General features: G+C 36.9%; 1 protein-coding gene across 1 annotated transcript in view; it reads right to left on the reverse strand.

The window, feature by feature from the left end:
* The window catches only part of Grm3 (glutamate metabotropic receptor 3), a 215,914-nt gene that overhangs the window by 20,153 nt on the left and 181,061 nt on the right, over positions 1–14,700 (reverse strand). The window lies entirely within an intron of this gene.

A 14,700-nucleotide genomic window follows, 5' to 3' on the forward strand; every position in this document is an offset into this window, starting at 1 on the left:
GTATATGACCCACTAATGACATGCACACAGCACCACTGAAATAACAAAGCTGACATAATTTATCACTCACCATTGAAAGTTACACACCGTAAGCTCTAAGAGGTGCTTTGGCATTCATAAGTTCACTTGTTAAACATTACCACACTTCTGAATGCTACAAAGTACTGTGACAATAATGAGTACGATGCAAGACTCTTTCAAAGAAGCTATTATACAGCAGGGGTCTGACAAACATGTCATATTCTGTATGGTGTGTAAATGTTTTGTCTTAAAAGATTTAACAATAGGAATTTAGCACAAACTCATGTCTTATTGCATATTTATTTATGTGTAGCCACCAAAATGTTTACTTTCTCAAATTTTTTCATGAAAATATAAAATTAACAAGAAGAACTTTTGACCTTAAGCTTGAAGAAAAAGTTCTCATTATAAATTCATGATGGTTCACAAAGAAAATAATTGAGATTCATACTGAAATCCACTTATAAACCTTTAAACTTAATATTTCAATGTTTTGGAGTATATTTGGCATACTCCACAGACACTCTCCCACACACGCACACGCGCGTGCGCGCACACACACACACACACACACACACACACATACACACACATATACACACACACACATACACAACGCTCCCAAATCTATATATCACATAAAAAGTGGATACCTTAAGGGTTATCAATGATATGCAGACAAAACTATTTTTTAAGCTTGTTCCTGAGTATATAGAGTCAGTAGATCTCAGAACTTGGTTTGTTTCAATACTACCTCCATCCATTTTCTTTTATTTTCCTCAAAGTCCCTAATAGCAGCAAGTATCTCAGCGCTAAGCTTTCTCTCTTCCAATTCAGCTCATCTTATTTGTCTCTCATCGATGTCTGCGGCTATGGTGATTACCTATTTACGTTTTCCTTAAATTCTCTTAAATCTAGTTTTTCATGAAGTTCCTTAGAAATACTGTACTCAAGTAATAATTCCCCAGAAAGTAGCCATCAACTAAGAAGGGAAGGTGTGCTTTCTGAGTGCGTTCACTTTCTACTTGCCTGCCCTCCTCCCCGCTGCTGATCCTTGCCCTCTCATGGGTATCACCATGTCATTGTCATCTTGATGTAGTGAAGATTGAATTGTCATTTTAACATTAGGGCAAGTCTGAACATGTGGTGACTTACTTTCTGACCACCTACATTGGTCTACTTATGTACTTAGCTGTTTCACATTGGCAAATTTTCCTCTTTTTCCTTAGAAGAGTGCTGCTGCTCTCAATGTGATGTGTAAATACACACTGCTAGTACATGTTAGAATTTTGCATGTACTAAAGGTGGCATCACAAACAAGTGAAGATATTTATTTAATACACAATGTTGGGCAACTGTTCAAGCAACTGGAAAAATGGAGGTAGACTGAAGTCTTATAGCATACTGAAATAAGTTCTGAAAAGAACAGTGTTATATCTGTAGGAAACAAAGTCAGAAAAATTCCAGAAATAAATGGCAAATTAACATGGGAGTGGAGGAAGCTCTTTTTCAATTGCTACAAAATACAGAAACCACATAAGTCCTAAGTGCATGAAAAGTTTAAATATTCCATATAACAGCAAGCTAGACAGTGTATTGTTCTGATAGCCCTGCCACTTTGTTTTTTGTTTAATGTGGTGTTTTGTGTTTAGTATGGACTTCTGACTTCCTGAATTACTGGATAATAAACATAAGTTGCTTTAATCAACCACATTTGTATTAATTTTTTTACAGCACAAAGAAGAAACTAACATTCACAAGAAAACTAATTGGCATTGTTGATGTATGCTATTAGTATTCTATACATATTCTATTAGTGGTTACAGGGAAGTAAGATTTCTCTTTCTGTTGAGTGTTATTTCTATTGGCATACCTCTATCACAGTAATCTGATAAAAAATTTTAAAATTAAAGATGCGTGAAACTTTTGGTTTAGCAATTTCAATTTGCCTAGGTGTTAGAAGATTGTTTATAAGTGAAAAAAATTGAAAAGAGCCTATTGTTTACCAATAACAATGAAAAAATGAAAAAACCCTATTATTCATCAATAGACTTTATCAATAGTAAACAAAACAAATGTTACACAATTGTGAAAAGAGATGAGACAGGTTTCTATGTGTATTTTGGGCATGTTAAAAAACCTACAAGTCAGCTGGACACTGGTGGCTCATGCCTATAATCCTAGTCACTCAGGAGGCTGAGATTAGAGGATCATGGTTTGAAGCCAGCCCAGGCAGGAAAGTCCATTAGCCTCATCTTCAATAAACTATTCAGAAAAAGCCAGAAGTGGTGCTGTGGCTCAAGTGGTACAGAGCTACCCTTGAGCAAAAGAAGCTCAGGAACAAAGAGTTCAAGCCCTAAGACTGGCAAAAACAATAACAACAGCAACCAAAAAAAAAAACTCACAAAAACAAAAATACCTAAAAGTCACATTGATATGTGTTAAAAGTGTAGTTTTTGATCTGGTATAGTTCATATGAATTTGCTAAATAAAATAATTTATTTTTTATTTATTTTCTGTGTACTAGGGAACTCTGGGAGGATATTTAAGAAGAGTGGATACTTATGAGCAAATGATTAAAAAAATGAACAGATGGGTAGCAAAAAGAGGGAGAGTTTTACTGAATGTGTTTTTATACTTTCTGCATGATCAATCATATGGATGATTTACCTATTCAAAATTTAACAATTAGGAAGGAAGACATCACCAGACATGTGAGTAAACTTCTAACTTGAAAGACTCAAAAAAAAAAAAATAAGAAGCATAGAGAAATGGGGATGAAGCTGGGAAGAAAAGGCGAGATTTGAAAACATCGGTTTACCCAGAGAGAAAAAGGGAGAAGCTGCATTTATGAGATAGATGAAGAATAGTCAGAGGATAAGAATGAGTGTTTGGAAATGACACAGCAGAAATAGAAATCCAATATCCATAAAGACAATGCCTTTGCGAAAACTCTCTTTGACTAAAATGCTAGTGAAGAGAATAATAGGAAGAGAATATTTTTTTTCTTTTTGTAATTCAACTAACAGGAGTTCTGGAGGAGAGAGAGAAATAGAAGACTTCATAACAAGAGTTGAAGCACACACTAGTAGGTACTGGACTGGAGAAAGCTGAGGTAGTCAATTTTATTCTTTTTATTAAGTGTGTTGTAGTCATGTAAAAATTATGTGCATCAATAAGGAAATGATAAATTTAGAATAATTGATCAGAGACATGTAGAAGATTCTGTAAAGTAAGTGAATCATAAAATAATGCTGTTTCAAATATTCTAAGAAGATTTTTTTAAAGTAAGAAAAAATAGTTTCAAATAGTATAAGAAGTCCTTAAATGGTGGTAAACCAACAGATAAACAAATTGTACTTTGGCACAATTTGTCTTTTTTGTTATAAATGCACTTTATTGTCATTATAGAGGTGATATACAGAGGGATTACAACTACAAGAATCAGGCAGTGAGCACATTTCCTTTTGTACAGTGTCTTCTTTCCCTCAGTCTCTCCCATTCCCTCCTTCCTGTCTCCACCCACGAGTTGTGAGTTGTGTACTTTACTTTCATCAGTGTCTAGTGCGCTTCATTGCTGAACTTTGTCACCCTTTCCCCCTTGAGTTCTGTACCCTCCCCAACACTTCTGAAGATGCGCATTTGAATATAACATACACAAGGTAAAGAAGACAGAATTGTCCCAAAGTAAAAAGTGAAAAAAAGAAAGAAAAAAGAGATCTCTTGTTTCCATATCTTAGAGTTTCTTTTCAATATATATGTTATATGAATATGAACAGGTGCTTAGGCAATGCATCTTTGTGTTTTTCTGCTAAGAAGAGTATATTAATTTGTTTTCACTGTGTTTGAGTATCTAGATATCTAGAATCCTGTATAATTTGTCATATCCTGGCTCATTTTAGATCTAACTTGGGCATATCAGAGAGAATATGTGCGATTTGTCTCACTGAACTTGGCTTACCCCACTTAATATGATTTGTTCTAATTCCCTCCATTTCCCTACAAAAGACAATATTTATTCTTTCTAAAGGCTGTGAAAAATTCCATTGTTTATAGATACCACATTTTTTGGATCCACATTGAACTTACAGATATAGGAAGAAACTTCTTGAAAACAGTCCGGAGGTACAACAGATAGGAGACTTGACAAGTGGGACTACATCAAAATAAAACGTTTCTGCACAGCTAAGGACACAGAAAGATAGCCAACAGACTGAGAGGAGATCTTTACCAGCAATCTACTAGACAAAGGTGGAATAGCCGAAATATACAAGGACCTCAAGAAACTAACCCCTCCCCAACCTAATAAACTAATCAGTAAATGGGCAAGGGAGCTAAGGAAAGACTTCTTAGAAAAAGAGGTAAGAATGGAAAAGTAACAAATGAAGAAATACTCATCATCCCTGGCCATAAAGGAAACGCAAATCAAAATAACTCAGATTTCATCTCACCCCAGTAAAATTGGCCAATGCTATTAATTTGAATAAGAAATGCCTCAAAATACTCCACATAGAGCTTCCCTATGACTCAGCAATCCCACTTTTGGGCATTTAGCCAAGTGATCACAAACAAGACCACACTAAAGCTACCACCACGATTATGTTTATTGCAGCATTATTTACCATAGCTAAGATATGGAACCAACCCAGATGCCCCTCAGTAGATGAATGGATCAAGAAAATGTGCTATATATACACAATGGAATTCTATGCCTCTATCAGAAAGAATGATATTGCCCCATTTGTTAGGAAATGGAAAAACTTGGAAAAAATTATATTAAGTGAAGTAAGCTAGGCCCAAAGAAACATAGGTCCCATGGCTTCCCTTATTTGCAATAACTAGTATATGTCCGAGTCAAGCAGAAAAGGTCAGATAAGTTGATGTTAGGGGAATTAACCCCAAGACAAGTATTCAAATGGTTTTTTTTTCCTTTCATGCAGTTGTTTCTATCATATTTATAAGATGATTTCTATGTTGCTTTGTGTGTACCTCCCCCACGGTATAACCCATACTTTCACTATTTTTGATGTTGTTATAATTTGTGGAGGGGAAGGGAAAAAATAAAATCGTTTAACTAGGGTTACAGGTGGACCCATTGCAACAATGAGATGTACAAGTCGTTGTGTCGAAAAACGAACTTAACAACTTTGGTGGTGTGTAGGGGGAAGATTGGGTGGGGGGAGGGGAGGAGTATGGGAAGGAATGGGAAGGGGAAACAAAGAGGAGGCAACAATGCTTGATAAGAAATGTACTCGTTATCTTGCCCATGTAATTGTAACTCCTCTGTATGGTATTCTCACAATAAAAAAAAAAAGAAAGAAATATTGGCAGGCATGTGGGGAAAAAGGAACCTTACTGCATTGTTGGGAATATAAACTAGTACAACCACTGTGGATAGAAGTCTGGAGGTTCCTCAAAAAATTAAATATAGACCTTCCCTATGACCCAGCCATACTATTCCTGGGCATCTACCCTGAACATCATGATCCAGGATATAATAGAGACACCTGCATATCCGTATTTGTTGCTGTACTGTTCACAATAGCCAAGACATGGAAAAAGCCCAGATGCCCTGGAATAGATGAGTGGATCCAAAAAATTTGGCTTTTAATAAAAGTTACCTTTAGCCAGGTATGATGATTAACATCTAGAATGATAGCTACTTTGGAGGTAGATATTGGATGATGGCACTTTCAAGACCAGCCAGGGCAAAACCCTTTTTGAGAGTCTGTCCCACCCAACAGCTGGGTATGGTGGTGCGTGCCTGTGATTTTAGCTATGGAAAAAAGCACATTGACAGGGAGCAGAGGCTAAGCCTGTCATCTTTAGCAACACAGGAGGCATAGGTAGAAGGATAATAGCCCATGCTGGCCCAGGCATAAAGCTAGACCTTGCCTCGTAAATAAATAAGACCAAAAAGAAGTGGGTGTATAGTTTAAGTGGAAGAGCACCTGCCCAACAAACATGACCCCTGAGTTCAATTCCCTCCCAAGAATGTTTTTTAGGCTGAGTGTTTTTTTTTTTTTTTTTTTTGGTGAAAATACCATACAGAGGGGTTACAATTACATGGGCAAGATAGTGAGTAGATTTCTTTTCTTTTCTTTTCTTTTTTTTTGGTACAGTTGTGGGACCTGAACTCTGGGTCTGGGTGCTGTCCCTCAGCTCTTCAGCTCAAGGCTAACGCTCTACCACTTGAGCCACAGCGCCACTTCCGGCTTTTTTTTCTTTTGGCTTATGTAGTGCTGAGGAATCGAACCCAGGGCCTCGAGCATGCAAGGCAAGCGCTTTACCACTGAGCCACCTTCCCAGCCCTGCGAGTACATTTCTTATCAAGCATTGTAGCCTCCTCCTTTGTTTCCCCTTCCTATCCCTTCCCATCTCCCCCATCTCTCCCCCACCCCTCCTTCCCCCAAAGTTGTAAAGTTAGGCTGAGTCTTATGATTCACACCATAATCTTAGTTACTTGGAAAGCTGAGATAGGGAGGCACATAGTTGTAGGTCAGCTCAAGCAGAAAAGTCTGTGGAGGCTCCATCTCAACATAGGGAACTAGATGTCACACATCCAACACAGATGAGATGTAGTGGATAGAAGTCCAGAAATGTGCCTGGGCAGGAAGTAAGAACTTCTCTCAAAAATAACCAATTAAAAAGAGGACTGAAAGCATGGCTCAATGGTAGAGAACCTATTAGCAATACTTGCACATGGGTTCTCAATTCAAATCCAAGAAATGTCTCCCAAATTTCTTTTACCATTTACCATTTACTAAATTCATTATGTCAAATGTGTCACATATGGCCAACACTCCAAATCCTTTAAGTATATAAATCACAATAGATCACTTCAAATGAAGATATTACAAATTCTAAACACAACTGCATGGTTAGCAGGTATGCACTGATCCTCAGCTTGGATACTGAGTTGCTACATGGAGAAATGAAAGGAGAACCTGTCAGGAAAAGTGAACAGTGTCTGTCACATGTTCTAAGTGTAGGTGATCCTATTCTTGCAGTGTGATTCCACATATAACACTGTTCTGGTTGGTTAGAAGGTGTTAAGAAAAGCAAGCTCTTCAGTGCGTCTGATGACTTCAAGTGTCAAGAGAAGTTGAAACCCGAATGTATTGATCCAATTGCCTTCTTCCTCCACTTAGTTGCCTAGAGGTCAAGTGCTTCACTAGGAAGATAAGGTTAAGACCCAGTGAAGTGGAACCATACTTCTTCTCCAATCAATTGTGCAGCTCTTTATCGTAAGAAAACTCTTGGGAGTTTGCTATTTCTCAAGTCAGGTCTTACCCAGGGAACAAGCATCATTCAAAGTGGAAAAATAAAACACTTCACCTTTCACTGGTATTGCAATAAGCACAAAGGGACCCAAAGTATAAGAAGTAAAACAAAGAGTAACCAGAAAGATAGAGGTTATTTGAAAAAGACTTACAGCTTTCTCCAAAATCTAATTTCAAGCTGCTCATCACTCTAATGCCTCAGCATCAGATTTTTATTTCCAGAAGGAGCCTGGAATGGTCTCAGGTCAAGAAAATGATTTCTAATGTAGCTCATTATCCAATTAGTCATGACCTTTGTTTCAAATGTATTTATTTGAAAGGTTTAATATCAAGGTGACCAGCCCTCCTAGGACGCATTTGGTAGAGATAAGTCAAATGAGTCAAGTCTATTCCTTAGAAATATCATGGGTCAGTGGCAGGAGAAAATTAAATTGGTTCTTTATGTTTTTTCTCTTTCCAACAGAAGTCAATTAAGGGAAGACAATAACATGGCTCTTTGTAGGCCTTCAGTAATGGGCATATTGCCTTCATGCTCTAGTTCACATTTGTAAATACTAATGAAGATTGCCAGCAGAAACATGAGTGATTTTACAACTGAAACCTCACCACCAGTGTCTGGAACCAATCTATGAATTGCAATCACGATGAGAGTGAGGAGGAAGAAATGGCCTCTTCCTTGAATAACCATGTTAGAGTCAAGATGTGGGGAAGCCAAAGCCCTTTGGTTAGAGAAAAACAAACAAACAAACAACCCTTTACACTTTGCACACATCTACTTAGTAAGAATACAGGAAATAATAAGAAAGAATTCTGAATGTCAATAATTTACCGACTGAGTAGGGTCAAAGTTGAAGAAGCATTTCTGGCAGTTATCAACAGACTGTTGCAGCTGAGACAAAGCACTACTTAGATGTCTTAAGTGCTCTGTCTTGCATGTGAAAAATGCTCAGCAAGAACCCAACACAGCTGAGTAACCACATGGTCATGCCTGCAATCCTAATTACTAAGAAGGCTGAAAATTGGAAGATCGAGTTTCAAGAACAGGCAGAAAAGTTCACGAGGTTCCTTTGCAACTCATAGCTGGGCACAGTGGCATATGCCTACTGTCCTAAGGAATATGGGAGGCTGAGACTAGTAGGATTGTATTTCTAGGTCATCCAGGGCAGAAAAGGTGGGGAGAGTCTATCTTCATGGAAGGAATCTGAACCAAGAGTGCTCCATGCCTGTGATCCTAGCAACCATGGGAACTGTAAAGTAGGCAGATCATGACTCAGGTGGGATGGGAGAGCCTATCTAAAAAATATAAACAGGGCTCAAGGCATGGGTCAGAGGAAATGGGATTATCACAAAGTGAATACACACATATCCAATATTTTGGCTGTTAAGAAGCACAGCACAGCTAGAAAAGAAGAGTAGCACAGTTTCCTTGTTTCTGTTCTATGTCTCTTTCAACCTTTCCTTTTCCCCCAAAGCATCTATGTTGTAACTTCTGTTAGTATATTAGTATGTTATGGCTATTATAACAACATACTGCAAATGGGGTGGATTAAAATGACAGAGATTTATTGTCCATTTTCTTTTCTGCTGTTGATGAGGGTGTTCCTTCTGGGGGCCCTAGAGGGAAACGTGTTTATCTTTCTTCTTGCTCAGTCTTTGTATCCCTCTGATGGTAAATGAACCACTCCTCTTTTCTCCCTACAATTGTTCTCCCTGCACCTCTGACTCTGTGTCCACATTTTCCATTTAAAAGGATTATACTTATATTGGATTAGAGTATTCTAATGAAGTCATTTTAACTTGGTTTCCCTGTAAAGATTATATGCTCAAATAAGATTGTAAGTGCTAGGGTTATGACTTCAATGTGTCTTTTTGAGAGAGGATACAATTAATCATATAACACCCAGATACTATGTTTGTCTGATATTAAAATATATGTTAATCTTATTTTAAAGTAGGTATCTATCACATTGTATTCAAAATTAAGTATGTGAGATTTATTCATGTGGGGGTTACAAGCTATTGTTGGTTCATTTTTAATGATACATAGTATTTTTTGTATAATGTACCACAATTTATGTTTCCATACTCCTATCCATGGCTATTTCATTTTATTTATTGTTCAGTTTATAGCTTACATGAACAATCTGTTTCTTAGCTGGATTATATATCCAAGATGAAAACTCCAGACTAAATTTTGAGTTTGAGCAGTTGATTTGGGAGGTATCGAAGCAGTGAAAAACTGAAATAGAAAAGGTCTAAAAGAAGATTTATGGAGCATAGACAATATGCTATGTGAGTACTCTTGTACATACCTTTTGATGAACATATATATGGATTTCTACTATGTGTTTGTATGTATATATAATGAAGTAATACTAGTGCATGTAAATTTGAATTGCTTTATATTCTTAATGTTATTTGATTTTAGATATTCCAGTGAAAATGTGCTATCCCATTGTGGATTTTTTTTATAATTTATGTATTAAATGATATAGAACATTTTTCATAAATTAATAACAAATTTTGGAATATATTTTATAAAGAACCTTTTATATCTCACTTAAGTTGAATTTTCTGTTTTTTTAAGTTTAGTTTTCAGTAAGTTCTAAAATACATTTGGCAAATGATTCCTTTTCAAATGTATGGGTTTCAAATATCTTTTCTTCTTTTGGCTTATCTTTTCACTTCCTTAATGGTGTTATTCAGTAGAAATAGTTGTTAATTTTAATGATCAATTCTTAACTTTTATGTTCAAGTTCTGACATCAATTCTTTATGGTTAATGTTTTTGTCACTTTAATTTGCTTACCTATTCATAGGGTTTCAAAATGTGAGGATCTCTGCTGCTGAGATATTTCTGAAGAACTCTTCTTCTGTCATACCACTATGTTGGGAATTTAACTTAAAGGAAATTGACCACTGTCAACAACCTTAAACAAGCAAACAGGCAGCCTACAATGTCAACAATGCTAGAAAGATTTTACTTAGGGTATTGAATGTCTGGATTTTTGGATATGTCTTGGAAATTTCAATCTGCATTGCAAATAGAAAATATCCATTCCATAAAAATAAGATCTTTATAGTCTTCAATTTCTTAGAGAAAAACTGGGTAGTAATGCCTACAGCAACTCTCATTTTGCACACATACTCCAATATTTCCCTCTGCAGTAATCTCCTTTCTCCGTTCATCAGAAGCCTCATGTGAGCTTCACTGCACTCCATCCTGGCTTTTACCACAGATCCTATTTCATACAGATCTTCATGGTTATCCTGTTTTGAAAAACAGACACCAGTTTCTGTCAGTCACCTTCAAGCAAAGAAGCAAATTCATATCTGTTGAAGGAACAGGAAATATACAGTATTTTAGAGCTGATTCACAAAAGGAATGCCTGCTTTTATCTAGAATTAAGCAGGATATCTTGTGGGAACTTTTCTCCCATTGATTCTGAGCTCTATCTAGCACAAGGCTGAGTGCAACCCTCATCAATGAGCTCTAGTTTGCAAAGACAAATTGTGATTACTGAAGAAAATGCAATGTGTTCTCCTGTTTTTTTTTTTAATGTGACCATGTCATATAGTAAAGTATAAATAAAATAAGAAAAACAGAAAAGAAGAAAAAGCTTTTTTCCAAGATAAAGTTGGATATATATACATACATACATATATAAATATGTATATGTTGGATAGAAATATATATACATATATGCATGTAAGTTGGATAGAAATATATATTCACATACACATACACATACACACACACATATCCATGGTCATTTTTTGAAGGAGAGAGCCTAAGCTTGCCATTGTTCTGCTCTTGAATCACTTCTTCACCTGCTCTTGAATCGACAGATCTGAGTGCTGTAGAAGTGTGACATGTGACGTGGACAGAAGGTGAAATGGCTGAGAAAATTGCCTTCAGAGATGCTCAAGCAAGTAAGCAGTGCAAACTATTTAAAAAGGATTTGCACGTCGGCAGCAGGGCTAATATTCTGAAGGATGCAATCATAGTAACAAGAATACTTAATAAAATGAGCTTTCCCATTTTTAAGCAAACAATAGACTTCTTTATATAAAAAAGCCGAAGAGAAGAAATTTTATTCAGCTTCTGAGGATGAATGCACCAAAGATAAGCAGAGAAGCTTAGCATACAGCAATGGAAATTTCCATGGATGAAACAAATTAATTTCTATTCTGTCATCTGACACATCATGCATAGACCTGCATTTGACTCTGTGTAGTATCATGTAAGGAGAATACAAGGGAAAATAAATTGCTTCTTCTGCCAGCAGGCTGCTCTATTGTGAAGTTGTCATGTGTTTCCTAAGCCACTGTAGCACAGCTTAATGCTCTGTCTTCCCAGAGAGGAGCTCCATTACTGAGCCACAAGATTTCAAGGTCATCCTGCATATTCACATATTGCTAAGACATTTTCAACCTACAACATCTGAAAGGATTCTTATCCCTCCTGAAAATAATTAAGGTGACAAAATTCAAAGTTAATTTTTAATTTTTCTCCTCTCCCTGAGCTACAAGTTCTATTTTGAAATATTCTAGAAACAATGATATCATAAATCTGACATAAAAACTGGCCAACCCTAGATCATTTCTCATCTGACTTGTACTTCTGTTCTCTCCCCAGTTGTGTTAACTGACAAGGTAGATAAACTTAACTTGTTTATAGTGCCCTAACTTATCCCTTAAACACAAAAATTATATACCAATACCTGTTTCACTTATATTTCTTTCTTGAGAATTATTGCTTGTTTCATTTTACTGAAAATCAGAGGATAGGGCAATGTTAACATCAGATCTTTCTCCACAGTCATCCTTTAAGGAGGTGGAGAAAGCTAGTAGTTAGTGCATATGAAAATTATGCTACTCACATGTCAATTTTGAACCAGGTATGTAATTGTAAAGTAGACACAGTGATCATGTATTCTTCTACTTCCTATTTTTCTTTGCCTTTTGTAGTCAGCCTATCTTCTTGTTCCTAATACCTACTCTGCCCACATAGCCTCAAGCAATACCAATTCATATCCAAGTACTAACCCTTGTATTATGCTTTTCCCTTACCAGGAACAGTGATGGTAACAGAGCCTGCTAAAGGACAGTATCAATGCTATCACAGATGTCTTACTGATGGCAGAATCTGGTATCTAAATGAAGAAGCAATTTTAAACAGGAAGATTTTCCAGCATTCCTAAAAATGATATCCTTTGGAAAAAGAATATTTGTATTCTTAACCATGTTTTAGCCTCAGCCTGGAGGGAGGCGGGGAGGCAGGAGGTGGAAACATTACCTTCTAGTTTGCACTTTTCCCACTACCTTATTTTCCCACCTGTCAGATAAGCTGAGAGGTGATTGGCAGAGATTGCTATTTGCTGGACTTTCTTCCATAACAGGCAGGATCAGAACACTTAAAAGAAAAGTTAGCAGGAGTTTGTGAGCAGGAGTTCTACCTCGAATGATTGACTCATGAAGGGAGCATCTTTTCAGATCCAGACTTATACTCCTCATTACCAGGCTGTGGGGAGGACCTACCACAGCATTCCATGATCTTGCTCTGGGCAGCAGGTGGGTAAGGAAGATGTGCTCTCACTCTTCATACATATGGGTGAGTAGGCTTGACATCTGCTCTGAAGATCACTGAGTACTACCTTACATGCCATTGAGATTTGGATTGTGGAAAATCGAAGTGTTTTTGGCTTCTAGTGTATGCTCACTATATCAAGTAAGTTTTTTTTCTTTTTAAAGAATGGGAGAGGAGACCAGATACTTGCCCGACTGTTAACAAAATTAAAATTTGTTTCCTCAAATTAAAACAGCTCTGGGTCCCAAGTGTAGACTAGGAGTCCTCCCTTCACCCGCCTCCATCACCCTTTTTCAGGACCCAAACTTGAACTAAAGATCTGATACTATTGCTAAGAGGTTGTACTCTACCACCTGAGTCATCAGTCCAGCGCTAACTCTGAGCAGTTTTACCAGGTGTCAAGTGTTACTTTTCTCTTGAGTCTGGTGTCTACATTGGAATCTCAAATCTGCCACTTATGGATCATTTTTGTTTCACATACCAATAATGTTATTGTGACCATTCCATTGAGAGTACTTAGTTCTTTGTCTAACACGTAGATATGATTTTTGACTTCACTATTAAATCTGCCATCTGTCAGGTATTCAGTAAATGTTCAATGAATGAGTTCATGAACCAGTGAGTAAATCTGTGTCCACTGTTGCATAGCCACTGTGTTCTCAGAAAATTTCATTTTATGATCTCTGATTAAACAGCTTAGGATCTGTCCATATGCTTGTTATATCACCACAGCAGTTCTTCAGACTGAAGACCTTAAGTAACTAAATTAAACTAAAACCATCTGTAAGTGTATGCCATGACCTTTTCTTTCTAATAAATTTTACTAGTCCTTACTCATACTTTTAACTTGAAGCTTATGTGTAATATTGTCCTTTTCTCGCCAACTTTTGCAAATCATTTGTAAATTAACTGAACCCTAACTAAAATATTGCTGAAGCTAGCTATTACCATGTGCATTTGTACAGGCACATACATGCATGTGCAGTGTAGGTGTAAAGATACACGCAGTGGACTTTATTTACAGAACATAATCTTGGTTTCAGAGATGAGGAAGAAAGAACATGGGACATTTCCTCTCTATATTTTCAGAGACATCTTTGCTGGAATGTGGGCACAGAGGGACATGGAAGAAGAAAGAGTGTGGGAGGCTGAGGGCATTTACTCTGGAGAGTTTGTTCTAGTCTCTATGTGGAGATGCTTGCCTATTCCCTATTCTTTTCTCTGAGAAGACCTATAAGAGTCTTTGTTTATGTTTTTGTTTTTGTCAGTCATGGCAGTTAAACTCTGAGCCTGGATACTGTCCCTGAGCTCTTCAGCTTAAGGAGAATGCTCTACACTTGAGCCACAGCACCACTTCCAGTTTTCTGGTGGTTTATTGGAGATTAGAGTCTCACAAACTTTCCTGCCTAGTCTGGATTTCAATAGCAATCCTCAGATCTCAGCCTCCTGAGTAGCTAGGATTACAGTCATGAGCCACTGGCATCCGGCTGTGATAGAAATATTTGGTCTTATTGTTACAACGCCACTTAATAAATGTGTACTAGGAGAATGAACAAAGGAATTAAAGAAGAAAGTAATGGCATATGAAGCATTAAGCAAGAAACCTTTAAATGTTTGCTGATATTTCACATTTTTAAATTCCTAAGCGGTGTTGGAATGTAGCTCAGTGGTATAGTACTTCCCCAGCAAGTGCAATGTCCTGGGTTCAAACCCAGTATATCAAAAAAAAAAATGCACACACACACACACACACACACACACACACACACACACACACCTTTTTTTTAAAACATGTGTAGAGTAATAC

The sequence above is a fragment of the Dipodomys spectabilis genome, unplaced genomic scaffold (genome assembly GCF_019054845.1).
Source record: "Dipodomys spectabilis isolate Male_0828 unplaced genomic scaffold, ASM1905484v1 ptg000089l, whole genome shotgun sequence".
NCBI lineage: Eukaryota > Metazoa > Chordata > Mammalia > Rodentia > Heteromyidae > Dipodomys > Dipodomys spectabilis.